Source organism: Leucopleurus acutus, assembly GCF_964270905.1.
Source record: "Leucopleurus acutus genome assembly, chromosome: 1".
NCBI classification, from domain to species: domain Eukaryota; kingdom Metazoa; phylum Chordata; class Mammalia; order Artiodactyla; family Delphinidae; genus Leucopleurus; species Leucopleurus acutus.
In genome coordinates this window covers 133596088-133610776 of record NC_139142.1, presented here as the reverse complement: position 1 = coordinate 133610776, position 14689 = coordinate 133596088, and positions in this window count along the sequence as shown.

The window sequence follows — 14689 nt, the reverse complement described above, 5'->3', positions numbered from 1 at the left end:
TGTAGGCACTGTTCTCAGAGCCCAGCCTGGGGTCTGAGGGTCTGAGCTGTGGAGGTACTTACATGGGTACTTAACTGGGCAGGGGAAGATTTAGGAGTCAGTGGTTGCAGATGGCTGTTGCCCTTTTTCTCCCAGATGCTGTCCTATTGCCTGCCCCTGCGTGAGTCCAGACCCTACTGTGGGCCTGTCTTGTTGTGGTTCTGTGCTTGGCTTCTCAGAACAGCTATGTGGGCGGCTTAAGAGGTGAGCGGGAGATGCCCCATTTCTCACCCCCAGGGCTCTCCTCAGCTTCCAGAGCAGGACATTCAGATGCAGGCCCCTGGAGAAGACAGGCTCTCACAATAGAGGCTTCTCAGCTGTGCCTGCTTCTCCAGACCCAGGTTCTGATTCCTGGAACCAACAAGAGTGTGTCCTGGAAACTAGCTCAGAAGAGATGCAGGGAGAAGCACCATAGAATGGGAACAAGGAGCAACAGCCCCCAGAGCAATGATCTCCACTAGGATTTTCCCCGAAGACCATACTCCCAAATATTTCTTTGCTTATACTTTCCATGGACATATATATATTTAAATCTCTCTTGTCTACAGCCACCGGATGAATTGTGCCAAAACACACTTTCACGGTTTCAAAGAGCTTTCATGGTTCTCTAGAGCCTATGGGCTGATGGCCAGAGTCAGGCATTCAGGACCCACCCCAGTCTGGCTTTGGGCCCCTTCTTCCCTGCATTCAAGTCAGGACATGTGCTGACCACTGCACAGGCTCTGAGATACAGGGAGAGGTTTTTCCCTATGAAATTGAGCACTGCATGCATTCTCAAGCGGGGGGCCTCGTTGTGACCTCACCCCAGGTCTAGACATTCTCTATGACCCCAGCAAGTCCCTTTTTCTCTCTTTGGCCCCTCGCTGGTCCTGCCTTCCCTGCATCCTCCATTGCTCCTTTGTCCTGTGTCCTCCTGTTTTTACATCTCAGGCTTCTCATCTTGGCCCAGTGGTACCCAAGGTGAGGCTTCTGCTCACTGAAGACAACCCTATACAGTTGGCCCCTGATGGGGCCTCTCTCTTCCCAGGTGCTATGTGGGTGGAGTGAGGCTCCGGCGCCCTCTTGTGGTCAAAAATGCTCACAAGATATTTTCCTCTTTTGGTCTTCCAGGGGGAACTGCCCGGCTGAGTTCTCTAGGGTCCATTTGCTCTGGGCTGTCTGGGAGCCTCTGTTCTAACCAGTGCTCTCAGAGGCAGAGTCAGCAGTCAGTCACAGACATGTATAGAGCACCTACTCCATTCGTACCTAGTTTATATTCTAGATAGCCAGTCCCTGCACTGACACTGGGGATAGAAAGTGAGTATGAGGTCCGAAGAAATTGGATTCACCCCCCACTTAGTTCACGGATGGAGAAACCTCAGCACTCAGAAGCAAAGAGATGTGCCCAAGTTCATTCAGTTATGCAGACCTGACATAAAAGTCAGGTGTCCTGACTCAGTTTCATAGACGATACAGTCAGTTACCTGCCTCCCTTTCCATCTCACTGATTAAAATCCCAATATGTCCATAAGTCATAAGCCAGGAATGGCACAGAGTTTAATAACCACAGTTGATATTTTCAGAGCTTATATATCTGAGACACTTTTTACCCACTGGAATGGCAGGGCTAGACCTCCCTGGGAGTTCTGATTTAGATGGTTTCCTTTCAGTGCACTCTTCCCAGATGTTGCTCTATCAGCACTGCCAGGCGTTGATCTCATCTGTGTGGACCTTGCTGGTCCTTGCCCAGATGGGGTGTTTCTGTAGGGCCTAGGTCATGCAGCCCTCACTCACCAGCATAGTCTAGGGCACCTGGTGGTACCTAACACAAGCCTGCTAACTGGCTCCTTCACTTTTGGGACACATAGCAGGCAAGTCTCTTCTCTCTGGACATGTGTCCTCATGGGAATGCAGCCTCAACAAAGGTTCCCACCCTGTGAAAGCAGTCAGAGCTCTCTGAAGGTGCTGTGTGCTGCCATATATAACAGGTGATGACTTTCTTGTCTCCAAAGGTCTTCAGGCATATGTTTGCTGGTGGGGATGTTCCGGAGGTGAGTCAAGCACTGGATGGCTGGTTGGCCCATGTCCTGATATTTTTTGACTTTGTTCTCCATCGTGACGTGCCCACCTTAAGAGCTTCCAGCAGGGGGTGATGGGACTGAGGGAGGCAGCCTGGATGACTGGGTGGCTGGAGAGCTCACGCCCCACTGAAAGGGGCCGGGGCTTCTCCTCAGCTCCAGTCAGCTTCTGGTCAGCAGGATGGGGACCTCATGTGGCTTGATGTTTTGATTTTTCAAGAGAAACTGGATATTAAGACTTTAATGTGAAAATTCATGATTCTGGATGTTGGCAACTAACCAAAATTTAAAACTGTTGCATAGGCTAAACCATGGTCCATGTGCTGTCGGGTTGCAAGTCAAAGACCTTCTATTCAATTGTTTTCACTTTGCGAAGTGAGTCTAGGGACAAAAACTGCCCCCAGGTTCGCGGTTACCCATGTGTTTGGCCCCCTCCTCTCCCTCCCTTGTTCTCTTCTTTTACTACAGAAGCAACTTTGGGCATCTTTCCCTGTACATCATCAATCCGGAATCTCCCTATGGGGAACTAGAATTCAGCTTTGTTGTGACACTGTATCGGCAGTGCCTCCAGAGGCCACCAGGGGGCAGGGACAGGGTGCAGAAAATGATTTGTTTTGGCGGGCGAGTGAGGATTGTGATCACATTCTGCCAAGGTTGCAGGTCTGTCTTGAATCCAGGTTTGGGTGTTCAGGAAGGCATCTGGGGTCGTTCCCTGGGGATGCAGGGTAGCTCGCCATTCCCTGCCTCACCTCCCAGTGGGTGCTATAGCCCCACCTGTGTATCATTGGAGAAATGTTCTACCTGGGCTTCCTGCCCTTAGCCCTCTGCCCAAGCTGCTTCCCATGTACCACAATCCCCCCAACAATCACTGGTGTCAGATTGATGTGCCTAAACCCACTTTGCACAGGCTTTCTCAAGAGCCCTCAATGGCTCATCATCATATACAGCTTTTCAGATGTGCTGTGTCAAGATGCGGATCCTTGTTAAGTAAAGGAGAGTAGAAGGAGCTTTCCTGTCATCTTAATTGTAATCATAAGGGCAAGCCTTGGAATTCCAGTTTCACAGATGAGGAGATTGAAGCACAGAGAGAAAGTGACCAATTCAGCCATCAAGCAGAACTCATATTTTCTGACCATCCTTGCTAGGTAGTAAAAGGGATATAAAAACTTGAAGATACGGTCCCCATCTTCAGAGAGACTACAGCTTGTTAGGAAAACACGATACACATGTACAAAAGGTAACTCATTCTCAGAAGCTTCCAAATGAATAGTACAGGCGATAATAACAGCAAGAGCTCAGAGAGAGGTCCCTGCACCTAAAAGGTGGGAAGGCTTTGCAAAGGCAGCAGTGATCTTCACGCTTGGGCATGTGTACGCCTAGAGACACAAAAAGGCTTTTCTAAGGGTAGGTGGCGGGATTGTGTTGAAGGGAATCCATTTCCAGAAACATATCGTCAAGAAGTACTGTTCCACACCTGAGAATGCCTCTCCCCGTTTCCTTTTCCCGATGTCTTGCCTCCCACTTCACAGAAGAAAGGTGTGATCGTTGTGCTGTTCACCCACTTTACCTGTTTTCCTCCTTCCAGGTCCTTTCCCACCTTTTAGAAGTTAGTTGTGGCCATGTGACTTGCTTCGGCCAGTGAAATAGGAGCAAAAGTGAGTCTGTTCTGGGTGGAAGCATTTAAGAGCCAGTGTGTGATTCTTCTTACTTTCTCTCTGCCATGGTGACCGATGACATTTCAGATGGTGGAATCTGGATCCCTGAGGGATGATGGCATAGATCAGAACCTCCAGCTGACCTGCAATGGACATGTATCGTGAGTTGGGGGTTGGGGTGGAGGAGAAGAGAGCCTTTATTGGTTTAAGGAACTGAGATTTTGAGGTTGCTTAGCATAACTTCGCCTATACTACGTAAAGGACTTATCTCCCGCCCATCCTAAATCTTATTTTGGTATGTTGCCTCGGTGCGTAAAATTCTCTGAGGCTCCAAAATTTAAAATAGTGATTTCAGGACTTCCCTGGTGGTCCAGTGGTTAAGACTCTGTGCTTGCATTGCAGGGGCGTGGGTTTGATCCCTGGTCGGGGAAGTTCCACATGCCACACAGTTCAGGCAAAAAAATAAATAAAATTTAAAAATAAATAAATAAGTGATTTCAATATTGAGAAGATAAATGACTCAAAATGACTGGGCAAATAAATCCTTTTGCAAATCAAAGATGTTGCAATATTTTGCTTTTAACAGTTGAAGGAGGTGAAACAAATTCAGTTGTCACCTGCTGGATGATTAGGTGCTACTGAGTGGCTCGGCTGGAACTTCTCCCACTCCCACGTACTTATTTATGTGAACAAGATTTCTCAGCATTTACATCTATAAAAATGAAATGTGGAAATAAAATTGGTGCTGATCACTGTCTCATCCCAGCATGTATACATCTATCTCAGTATGAGTTGTATTTCCTATAAAATTCTACTTCTAATGTTTAATAATTCCCCATCAACATTTGCAATATATATTTGTTGTTTTGACAGTGAACTAATGATCATTATAATGATAAGTCAATCCAGAAGAAAACTTTCAAATCTAGAGCCTTATGGTCACAAAAAAGAAGAAAAGGATACAAATTTAATTTTTTAAGCTCTTAAAACATAATTTATTGAGGTAAAATTCACATAACTAAAAGTAACCATTTTAAAGTGAACAATTCAGTGGCATTTAGTATATTCACAATGTTGTGCAATCACTACTTCTATCTAGTTCCAAAGCATTTCCATCACTCCAAAGAAAAACCTCATACCCATTAAACAGTCACCCCCATTCCTTCTTCTGCTCAACTCCTGGCAACCAATAATCTGTGCTCTGTCTCTAGATTTATCTCTTCTGAACATTTCCTATAGATGGAATCATACAATAATGTGACCTTTTGTGCTTGGATTCTTACACTTAGCATAATGTTTTTGAGATTCATCCAGTCAGTATAATGTTTATAGCATGTATCAGTACTTCACTCTTTTTTATGGCTGAAAAATATACCATTGGATGTATATACCACAGTTTATTCATTCATTACAGTTTTATATTATATATATATTTATTTATGGTAGCAAAGTGTGGTTTGATGATCAATAAGAGATTTTCAAACATAAACTATATATTACATTAGGATAGCATTATGCGGGGGGGGGAATGGAAAGAAAATATGAATTCAAGGAGAAAAATCAATGATGTAAATTTTCCTTTGTTAAAGAAGAGCTTACTTATGTATTTTGCAAATGCTTGATGATGGGTATCAAACCACTGTGATTCCACTGGATACATTTAATACAAGTTTTATTTTTAAATGTTAATATTTCCAATATACCAGAAATCGCATCCTTTGCAACTATTTAAACCCGGTTGGAAAAAAACATTTTTTTTTCTTATTTAAAAATTTCAAGAGAATACATAGTTTTTTTAAAAAACAGCTTTATTGTGGGGTACATCATTTAAAATTTTGTTTAGAGTGTACGTGAGCTAAATTATTGAAAGACTACTGTCTTGAAGGATGGGCTGGATTTGGCTTCGTAGAGCAGGAGGAGGAGGAAGAGAAAGGCATTGTGGGTAGGAAGAAGAGAGAAAAGGTACACAAGCAGAAAGAGGGTGTGTTCAGGACACTGTGACTGGAGGAGAGTAATCTGAGATAAACTGGGAAGGTAAACTGAGGTCAGACTAACAGTTACTAGGCTAAGGCATTTCTATTTTTTTTTTTTTTTTTTTTTTGCGGTACGCGGGCCTCTCACTGTTGTGGCCTCTCCCGTTGCGGAGCACAGGCTCCGGACGCGCAGGCTCAGTGGCCATGGCTCACGGGCCCAGCCGTTCCGCGGCACGTGGGATCTTCCCGGACCGGGGCACGAACCCGTGTCCCCTGCATCGGCAGGCGGACTCTCAACCACTGCGCCACCAGGGAAGCCCCATTTCTATTTCTTGTTCATTTTAATTATGCAAGTTTTGTATGATTATAATCTCCTTATACAAAAGTAAAACTTTATGGTCAGACTTGGGGCCATCTCTTCCATTTCTGGTCCCCTCCCTACCTCCCCAGAGGTGACCTTTAGCTTTCAGTTTGGTGTTGGCTTTCTCAGCTGTGTTTCCATGGATTTGCACTCACATGCGGCAAGTCTCTTCATGAGACAACACCTAGACCGAGGAGTTTCATTCAGCTTTGTCATGGGATCAGCAGCAACTGCTGTCTCGGGAGACTATGGCTTCAGTTTTCTTTTTCAAAAGGCCAGAAATGGAGGTTTTTTGGTGAAATCTCTCAGTATTGGCTCAAAACCTTCTTAAGCGCTGTGCTTACCAAACAAGGCATGTGTCTGCAGGATGCATTTGGCTTGTGGGCTGCTAGTTTGTGATCTCTGCTTTACGGCGTCTTGCTGGAAGGCAGAGCACTGGCCTGTCATATAATCTCTTAGCATGCCGCTTGGCGCTAAGATCTAAGTGGTCATGAAGGGTTCTGGGCTTCTTAGGGGGATGCTGTGGGAATGGTTGACCTCACTCTCCATGTCCAGTTCCCACCCCCTTTCCAACATCCAGCTAGTAACAGAGCCCTGCCAGGAAGCTGGGAGCTTAGCAGAAGCTTCCAGAAGCATCCTTGTAAATCCAGGAAGTCAGCCAATCTAGACTCACTAGAAGCCAAGACTCCTCCAGGGAGTTGGACCTAAGGCCTCCAGTGTCCTTCTCTCAGGCGCTGGGGCAGGTTCTTACACCTCTCCCAAGACACAGCCCAGTGGGAATGTAGACTGGTGACTGTTTCTCAAAGGGCTTTGTCCTGTGACTAAAGCCAAGCAAGGCAGTCAGACAAAAATGAAAACACACACACACACACACACACACGCGCGCGCACACACACACACTGTCCCCAGCACTTCCAAGACCTTTTCCCACGCAGCTCCAGGGCAGCCGGAAGGGCAGCTGGTCATGGGAATGGACCCGCGGTCCCCTCCCCCAGTGGAAGCTCCATCCTGCTCCATTCACTCCCGCCATGCAAGCCCCGGCCCCCTCCACCCGCTTACTACTTCCTGGGAAGGAAATAGCTGAACAATGCGGCAGATCAGAGAATGGGCACCAGGCCCAGTGCCCAGGACTGGTCCTTGGCAGGCTGTGGACTCCCACCCCTGGCTGCCCTTCTCCACCTCACACCCTACCCCTCAGCTGGTTTCCCTGAAGGCTGGCCTTCCTCAGACCTTTCTCCCCACCTTCTCCCCATCCCCATGGAACTTCAGGTGGCTGACAACTCTCTCTCCTTCCCCACTGTGTGGTAGCCACTGGTTGTCACCCTCCCACTTGGGTATAATTCCTAGTAGGAGGGGCTGAAGCCAAGCTTTGAGAGAGATTTTGGCCAGCGGGGGTGGGTGGGAAGAAAAGGTCATTTTTTTCCTCAAGTTTTTCTCCAGACGTGGAAGCAAGTCCTGCAAATGGAGACTGTACTGGAACCGTGCGCCCTGAGGTCTCATTCTCCCCTCCAGACAGAGCCATCTCTGCTGGGCGGAAGAGGGTGGAAGTGTTCGCAGGCCTGTGGATCGCTAGTGATTTCCAGTTTCCAGGGGCTGGGAAGTTGGTGGGAACCACGACTTTTTTCTTCCTGTTGGTCTAAAATAATGTTCTGCCTGGGCCCGAAACCCCACGCCCCAGGCAGCCCTGCTCCTTGCTGCCTGGCTCCCGTCCTAGTGCTTTCAACTGCCTCGCCTTCCGCCAGGCATTTCCTGGCCTGGGAGCCAAGGGGAAGGGTTCCTCACAAATCTTTTGCTGCGTCTGAAAGCCAGCCTCCCCTCTCTTCCCTGGATCCTGACTCCGGGAGTGGGATGGAAGCAGCTACTGAGTAGGTGACAATAGGCTGATCTCCTGCCACACCCAGTGTGGTTCCAGAACATGGTGAGATGAGCCCTGAATCCCAGTGGCTTTCCCTTGACAGTTGGTTTCACCCTCTAAAGTGATTTCTGCCCCTGTGTAGCTCACCCAGCTACACGTGTTCGCTTGGAAACCTAAAATGTCTAGAGAGCAGGAGAGAGCCCTCAAGAGCCCACTCCCAGCCTTGAATGTTAGGTGAGAAATGGAGCCACAAAGAGCACGGGTGCCCTGCCCAAGGTCAACAACCAGCTAAAGGTGGGGATTGGGGTCCTCAGGTTTTCTGACTCTTAGGCAAAGTCTCTCTGCAATCTTCTACGACTTTCTAAGGCAGTTTTGGCATAACCCTGGGAGGGGACGGAAGAGAAATGCCAGTCTCTTGGTATTCTGATCGTCTTGCTTGGGCTTTTCCGACCCTTTCTTTTGGTTGCATTTTTCAGTGCCTCAGGCTCTATTTCCACCTTGAAAAAGTGGTATGTGAATTGTCTTTGTTCTTAGCAGAGAACCTGATGTGAATTCTTCTGCACTCCTGCACTCACAAGCTGGGTAACTCACTCTTTTTTTTTTTTTATTTGCGGCACGCGGGCCTCTCACTGTTGTGGCCTCTCCTGTTGCGGAGCACAGGCTCCGGACACGCAGGCTCAGCGGCCATGGCTCACGGGCCCAGCCGCTCCGCGGCACGTGGGATCTTCCCGGACCGGGGCACGAACCCGTGTCCCCTGCATCAGCAGGCGGACTCTCAACCACTGCGCCACCAGGGAAGCCCTCACTTTTGCATTGATTATGCTGTCTGCATTTGCTTCCTAATTGTTTCATACTTATAAACCGTGTCTCTCCAATCAGACTGTAAGCTTTTGTGCTTCACAAAAGATTCATGGAATTCTACCATGATAAAAGAAATTCACTGAGTGCCTACTATGGCCCAGGCTCTTTGCTTCTCACCCGTATGGAGTTTTCAGTTGAAAGGACACAAGACACTTTGCACAAGGAAACAACTGACTAAATGATTACAGATGTGATAGTTGCTGTGAAGGAAATGCCCAGGGTACAGTGATGCTCCCAAGGGCTCTCTGAGGAGGTTGCGTTTCAGGTGCGGTCTCAAGGATGGGGAGCCAGCCTGGTGGAGATCTGGGGGGAGTGTGGTCCAGGCCAAGGGAATAGTAGGAATAAATGGCCTGAGCCAAAAAGCAGTGTGCCATGTTTAAGACCTTGACAAAGAGCCAGAGTCACTCCAGGAGGGAGAGGGCATGGGATGCAGTTGGAGGGTAGGAGGGCTCAGATCCTGAACGGTCTCCTGTGTAGGAGAGGTGAGGAATTTGGATTTTTATTACAAGTGAGATAGGAAGCCGTTGGAGGGTTTAAAGTACAGTAGTGACACAATCTATATTTTTTATTTTTTAATTTTAAAAACGTTTTTTTATTATTTAATTTATTTTTGGCTGCATCGGGTTTTAGTTGCAGCACGTGGGATCTTCGCTGAGGCATGCGGGATCTTTCATTATGGCATGTGGGCTCTTCGTTGTGGTGAGCAGGCTTTTCTCTAGTTGTGGCATGCGGGTTTTCTCTTCTCTAGTTGTCGTGCATGGGTTCCAGAGCGCGTGGGCTCTGTAGTTTGCAACACGTGGGCTCTAGCTGAGGTGCGCGAGCTCAGTAGTTGTGGCATGCGGGCTTAGTTGCCCCGCGGCATGTGGGATCTTAGTTCCCTGACCAGGGATCAAACCCACGTCCCCTGCATTGTAAGGCAGATTCTCTACCACTGGACCACCAGGGAAGTCCGTATAATTTTTAAATACTTAAAATATTAATTACACTGGCTGTTTTGAGGGGAATGGATTGGAAGATGGCAAGAAAGGAGACAACGAGACTTTTAGGGGGCTGCAGTAATCTGCGCAAAAGATGGTGGTGAATTGGCTCAGGGTTGAAGAGATGGAGGATACATGTACTCCTTTTGGAGACAGAAATGACAGGACTTGATTTTTAAATGTTTTATTTATTTATTTTTGGCTGTGTTGGGTCTTTGTTGCTGCTCACAAGCTTTCTTCTAGTTGCGGCGAGCAGGGGCTGCTCTTCTTTGCGGTGTGCGGGCTTCTCATTGCAATGGCTTCTCTTGTTGCGGAGCACGGACTCTAGGCGTGCGGGCTTCAGTAGTTGTGGCATGTGGGCTCAGTAGTTGTGGCTCACAGGCTCAGTAGTTGTGGCTCATGGGCTTAGTTGCTCCCACGGGCATGTGGGATCTTCCCGGACGAGGGCTCGAACCAGTGTCCCTTGCAGTGGCAGGCGGATTCTTAACCACTGTGCCACCAGGGAAGCCTGACAGGACTTGTTATGATGAGTTGGATGACAAGAGGGGGCCAGTGAGGAAGAGAGAGGAATTGTAACAACACCTTGGTACCTGCCTGAGTAATTGGATGGTAGTGGGGTCATTTAAAGAGATGGAAATCAGGCTTCTCTGGTGGTCTGGTGGTTAAGACTCCACGCTTCCACTGCAGGGGGTGCGGGTTCAATCCCTGGTCAGGGAACTATGATCCCACATGCTGTGCTGTATGGCCAAAAAAAAAAAAAAAGTAGATGGAAAAGATGGGGAAGCCCTGGGAAGGACCAGGTTTGAGGTGGCAGGTAGAATTAAGGGTTTGGGCATGTACGGTTAAAGCCATTTAAAAGAGATGTCAGGCTAGTCTTGTCATGTCATGTCATATGACCTATATGTCTGTAACTTAAAGGAGGATTGTAGGCTAGAGACACGGATTTGGGAGCCAGCAGACTAGGATGATATTGAAATCCATGGGATGAATGAGATTACCTAGGGATATAGGGAAGAGGGTCCAGAACTGGATCCTGGGGAAATTCAGCCTTTAGAGGACAGGTAGAGTTGGTGAAACTGAAAAGGACATTTAGACGAATCAGCAGAGAGCCACTTGGGAGAGTGTCATGGAAGAGAGGAGAGTGTCCCAGGAGGGAAGGAGAAGTCAACTCTTAAGCATTCCTGAAGTCCACAGGACAGAAAGCCAACTCTGGATTTGGCCTCTTAGAGATCAGAGGGGACCTACACATGAGCAGTCTTTGCGGAGTGGTGGGGTGGATGTCAGATTGGTGTGGTTTGAGATTTATTGTTTTTGTTGCTATTATTATTATTTGTTTTGTTTTTTAATTTTTTCTCAAATTTTTTTTTTTTTTTTCTTTTTTGTGGTACGCGGGCCTCTCACTGCTGTGGCCTCTCCCGTTCTGGAGCACAGGCTCCGGATGCGCAGGCTCAGTGGCCATGGCTCACAGACCCAGCCGCTCCACGGCACGTGGGATCCTTCCAGACCGGGGCACGAACCCGTGTCCCCTGCATTGGCAGGCGGACTCCCAACCACTGCACCACCAGGGAAGCCCCCAATTTTTTATTTATTTATTTTTTGGCCGCACCATGCGGCGATCTTAGTTCCCTGACCAGTGATTGAACCCGGGCCCTGGCAGTGAAAGCTCAGAGTCCTAACAACTGGACCACCAGGATATTCCCCCCCTGTTTTGCTTTTTAAATTAAAAAAAATTATTATGGAAAATGGCAAACATTCACGTTAAAAGCATGATTCCGCAGTTATCAAGTCATAGCTATTGGTTAGCTATGACTTGATAACTATCATAGCTATCCTCTCCCCTCATATTCTTTTGAAGCTAATCTCAGGCATATCATTTCATCCATAAATATATCAGTGTATTTCACTAAAAGACTAAAAGACCCAGATTCTTTTAAAAATAATACAATTGGGACTTCCCTGGTGGTCCAGTGGTTAAAACTCTGTGCTTCCACTGCAGGGGGCATTGGTTCGATTCCTTGTCGGGGAACTAAGATCCCACATGCCGCACAGCACGGCCAAAAAATTTTTTTTAAAAAAAGAAGAAAGAAAAAAATATGATTATCAGATCTAAAAAATATCTAATAATTATCTTTTTCATTGAGACATAATTGACATAAAATATTGTATTGGTTTTAGGTGTACAACATAATGATTTGATATATGTATAAAGTGGGAAATGATTACCAGAATAAGTTAACATCTATCACCACACATAGTTAAAATTTTTTTTCTTGTGATGAGAACTCTCTTAGCAACTTTCAAATATACAGTACAGTATTGTTAACTGTAGTCACCGTTGCTGCTGACTGGAGAAAAAATACAACCTAAAAGTTGTGACTTATGTTTTATTTGGGGGCCTACTAAGGACTATAGCCTGGGAGCCAGCCTCTGAGATGGCTCTGAAAAACTGTTCCAAAGGGGTGAGGGAGGAGCCAGGATATATAGGAGTTTTGCTGGCGGTGGGGGGGCGGGGAGGGACAAAAAAACAAAAACCCATGTAGGGACTTCCCTGGTGGCGCAGTGGTTAAGAATCCTCCTGCCAGTGCAGGGGACATGGGTTCAAGCCCTGGTCCGGGAAGATCCCACATGCTGCGGAACAACTAAGCCTGCGAGCTACAACTACTGAAGCCCGCGTGCCTAGAGCCCGTGCTCTGCAACAAGAGAAGCCACCGCAACGAGAAGCCCGTGCACCGCAACTAAGAGTGAAGAGTAGCCCCCGCTCGCCGCAACTGGAGAAAGCCCGTGCACAGCAACGAAGACCCAACGCAGCCAAACATAAATTAATTAATTAAAAAAAAAAACCTGAACCATGTTGTTGAATGTCAAAGGATTACTGCTAATCATAAAAAAAAAAAGGTGTCTCAAGTTAATTATTTTAGTATTTTTCTGCATATGGGAAGATGTAAGAGTCTGGGCTCATTGAAATTATTCTTTAGATAACGCATCTCAACTATCTAGGGCCAGTATCCTGTTTTTCTCATTCCTGAATTCCCCGCAGGGTGCACTGTCAGGGGTGTGTGTGTATGTATGTATATTTTATTTTATTTTATTTTCACTATTTTATATATTCTTTTTTTAACATATATTTAAAAATTTTTTATTTATTATTTTTGGCTGCATTGGGTCTTCATTTTTGAGCGTAGGCTTTCTCTAGTTGCAGCGAGCAGGGGCTACTCTTCATTGCAGTGCATGGGCTTCTCATTGTGGTGGCTTGTCTCATTGCAGAGCAGGGGCTCTAGGCACATGGGCTCAGTAGTCGTGGCTCGCAGGCTCTAGAGCGCAGGCTCAGTAGTTGTGGCGTGTGGGCTTAGTTGCTCCGCAGCATGTGGGATCTTCCCGGACTAGGATCGAACCCGTGTCCCCTGCATTGGCAGGTGGATTCTTAACCACTGTACCATCAGGGAAGTCCCTGTATGTATATTCTAAACAGTTGGTTTGTTTGAATCACTATCTAAAAAGGGCCACTGGTTACATTTGGTGGTAAGTCTCTTCAATCTATTTTAATCTACCGGTTTCTCCTCTTTATTTTTTGGTGAAGAAATAGAGATTTCTGTCCTTTAGAAACTTCCAGCATTTGGGATTTTGCTGATTGCATTGAACATTCTTGTGATGCCGTCCTTTGTCTCCTTTTACAGAACTGTAAACTGTAGTTAGATATAAAGTCTTGCTCTGATTCAGGTTCAAATTCTTTTTCAAAAATACTTCATAGGTCTGACGTATCCTTTCATCAGGAGGCACATAACCTTCATGTGTTTCTCTCCTTTGTCATATTAACAGCTGTTGGTGATCATGATCTCATTAAGGGTTTGCAAAATGGTGATGTTCTATTATTCCTTCTTCATTTATTATCTAATTGGTTGTCTTGAGGCATGTTTGTAAAGAAAATCAGATTGAATGCTTGTTTCTTACTCTTGCCAGTTTTCAGAATCATCTCCCATCAATAATTTTGTTAACCTGAAATATAGTTCAGATAAGAAAGGCAAGTTAAATGCTTGATTTGAATTCTCTCCCTTTATTTACCAGTTTTCAGAAAATGAGTTGGTTCCTTTGAATTCTATAAAGGTGGTCGATGATGGGTTTTCTTCCTTTAACTTCTCCTTTTTCTCTCTTTCTCTTTCCTTTTGAGCATCAATAAGCACTCATGAATTTTATCATTATAAATTAGTTTTTACTAGATCTTTTCTGGAGAGTTTTTTTTTTTTTTTTTTTTTTTGCGGTACGCGGGCCTCTCACTGTTGTGGCCTCTCCCGTTGCGGAGCACAGGCTCCGGACGCGCAGGCTCTGCGGCCATGGCTCACGGGCCCAGCCGCTCCACGGCATGTGGGATCCTCCCGGATCGGGGCACGAACCCGTGTCCCCTGCATCGGCAGGCGGACTCTCAACCACTGCGCCACCAGGGAAGCCCCCTTCTGGAGAGTTTTTAAAAAAATATTTATTTATTTGGTTGTGCTGGGTCTTATTTCTGGCAGGCAGGATCCTTAGTTGTGGCTCGTGAGCTCCTTAGTTGTGGCATGTGAACTCTTAGTTGTGGCGTGTGTGTGGGATCTAGTTCCATGGCCAGGGATCGAACTTGGGCTCCCTGCATTGGGAGCACAGAGTCTTAACCACTGTGCCACCAGGGAATTCCCTCTGGAGAGATGTTTATTCAGAGGGAGGTAGGACTGAATTGACACTTATGGAACATCTTCTACACGCTGGGCTAGGTATTTCCACATACACTATTTTATTTAATCCCATGGTAGTCTTGGAGGGCAAGTGCCATGACCCTGTTTTTCACTGAGGAGGAGGTGGGCCTTAGTAGCCATGTGACTTGTCCAAAGTCATATTGCCAGGCAGTGGCCAAGCTCAGATTTGTCTGAGCCACATGGCATA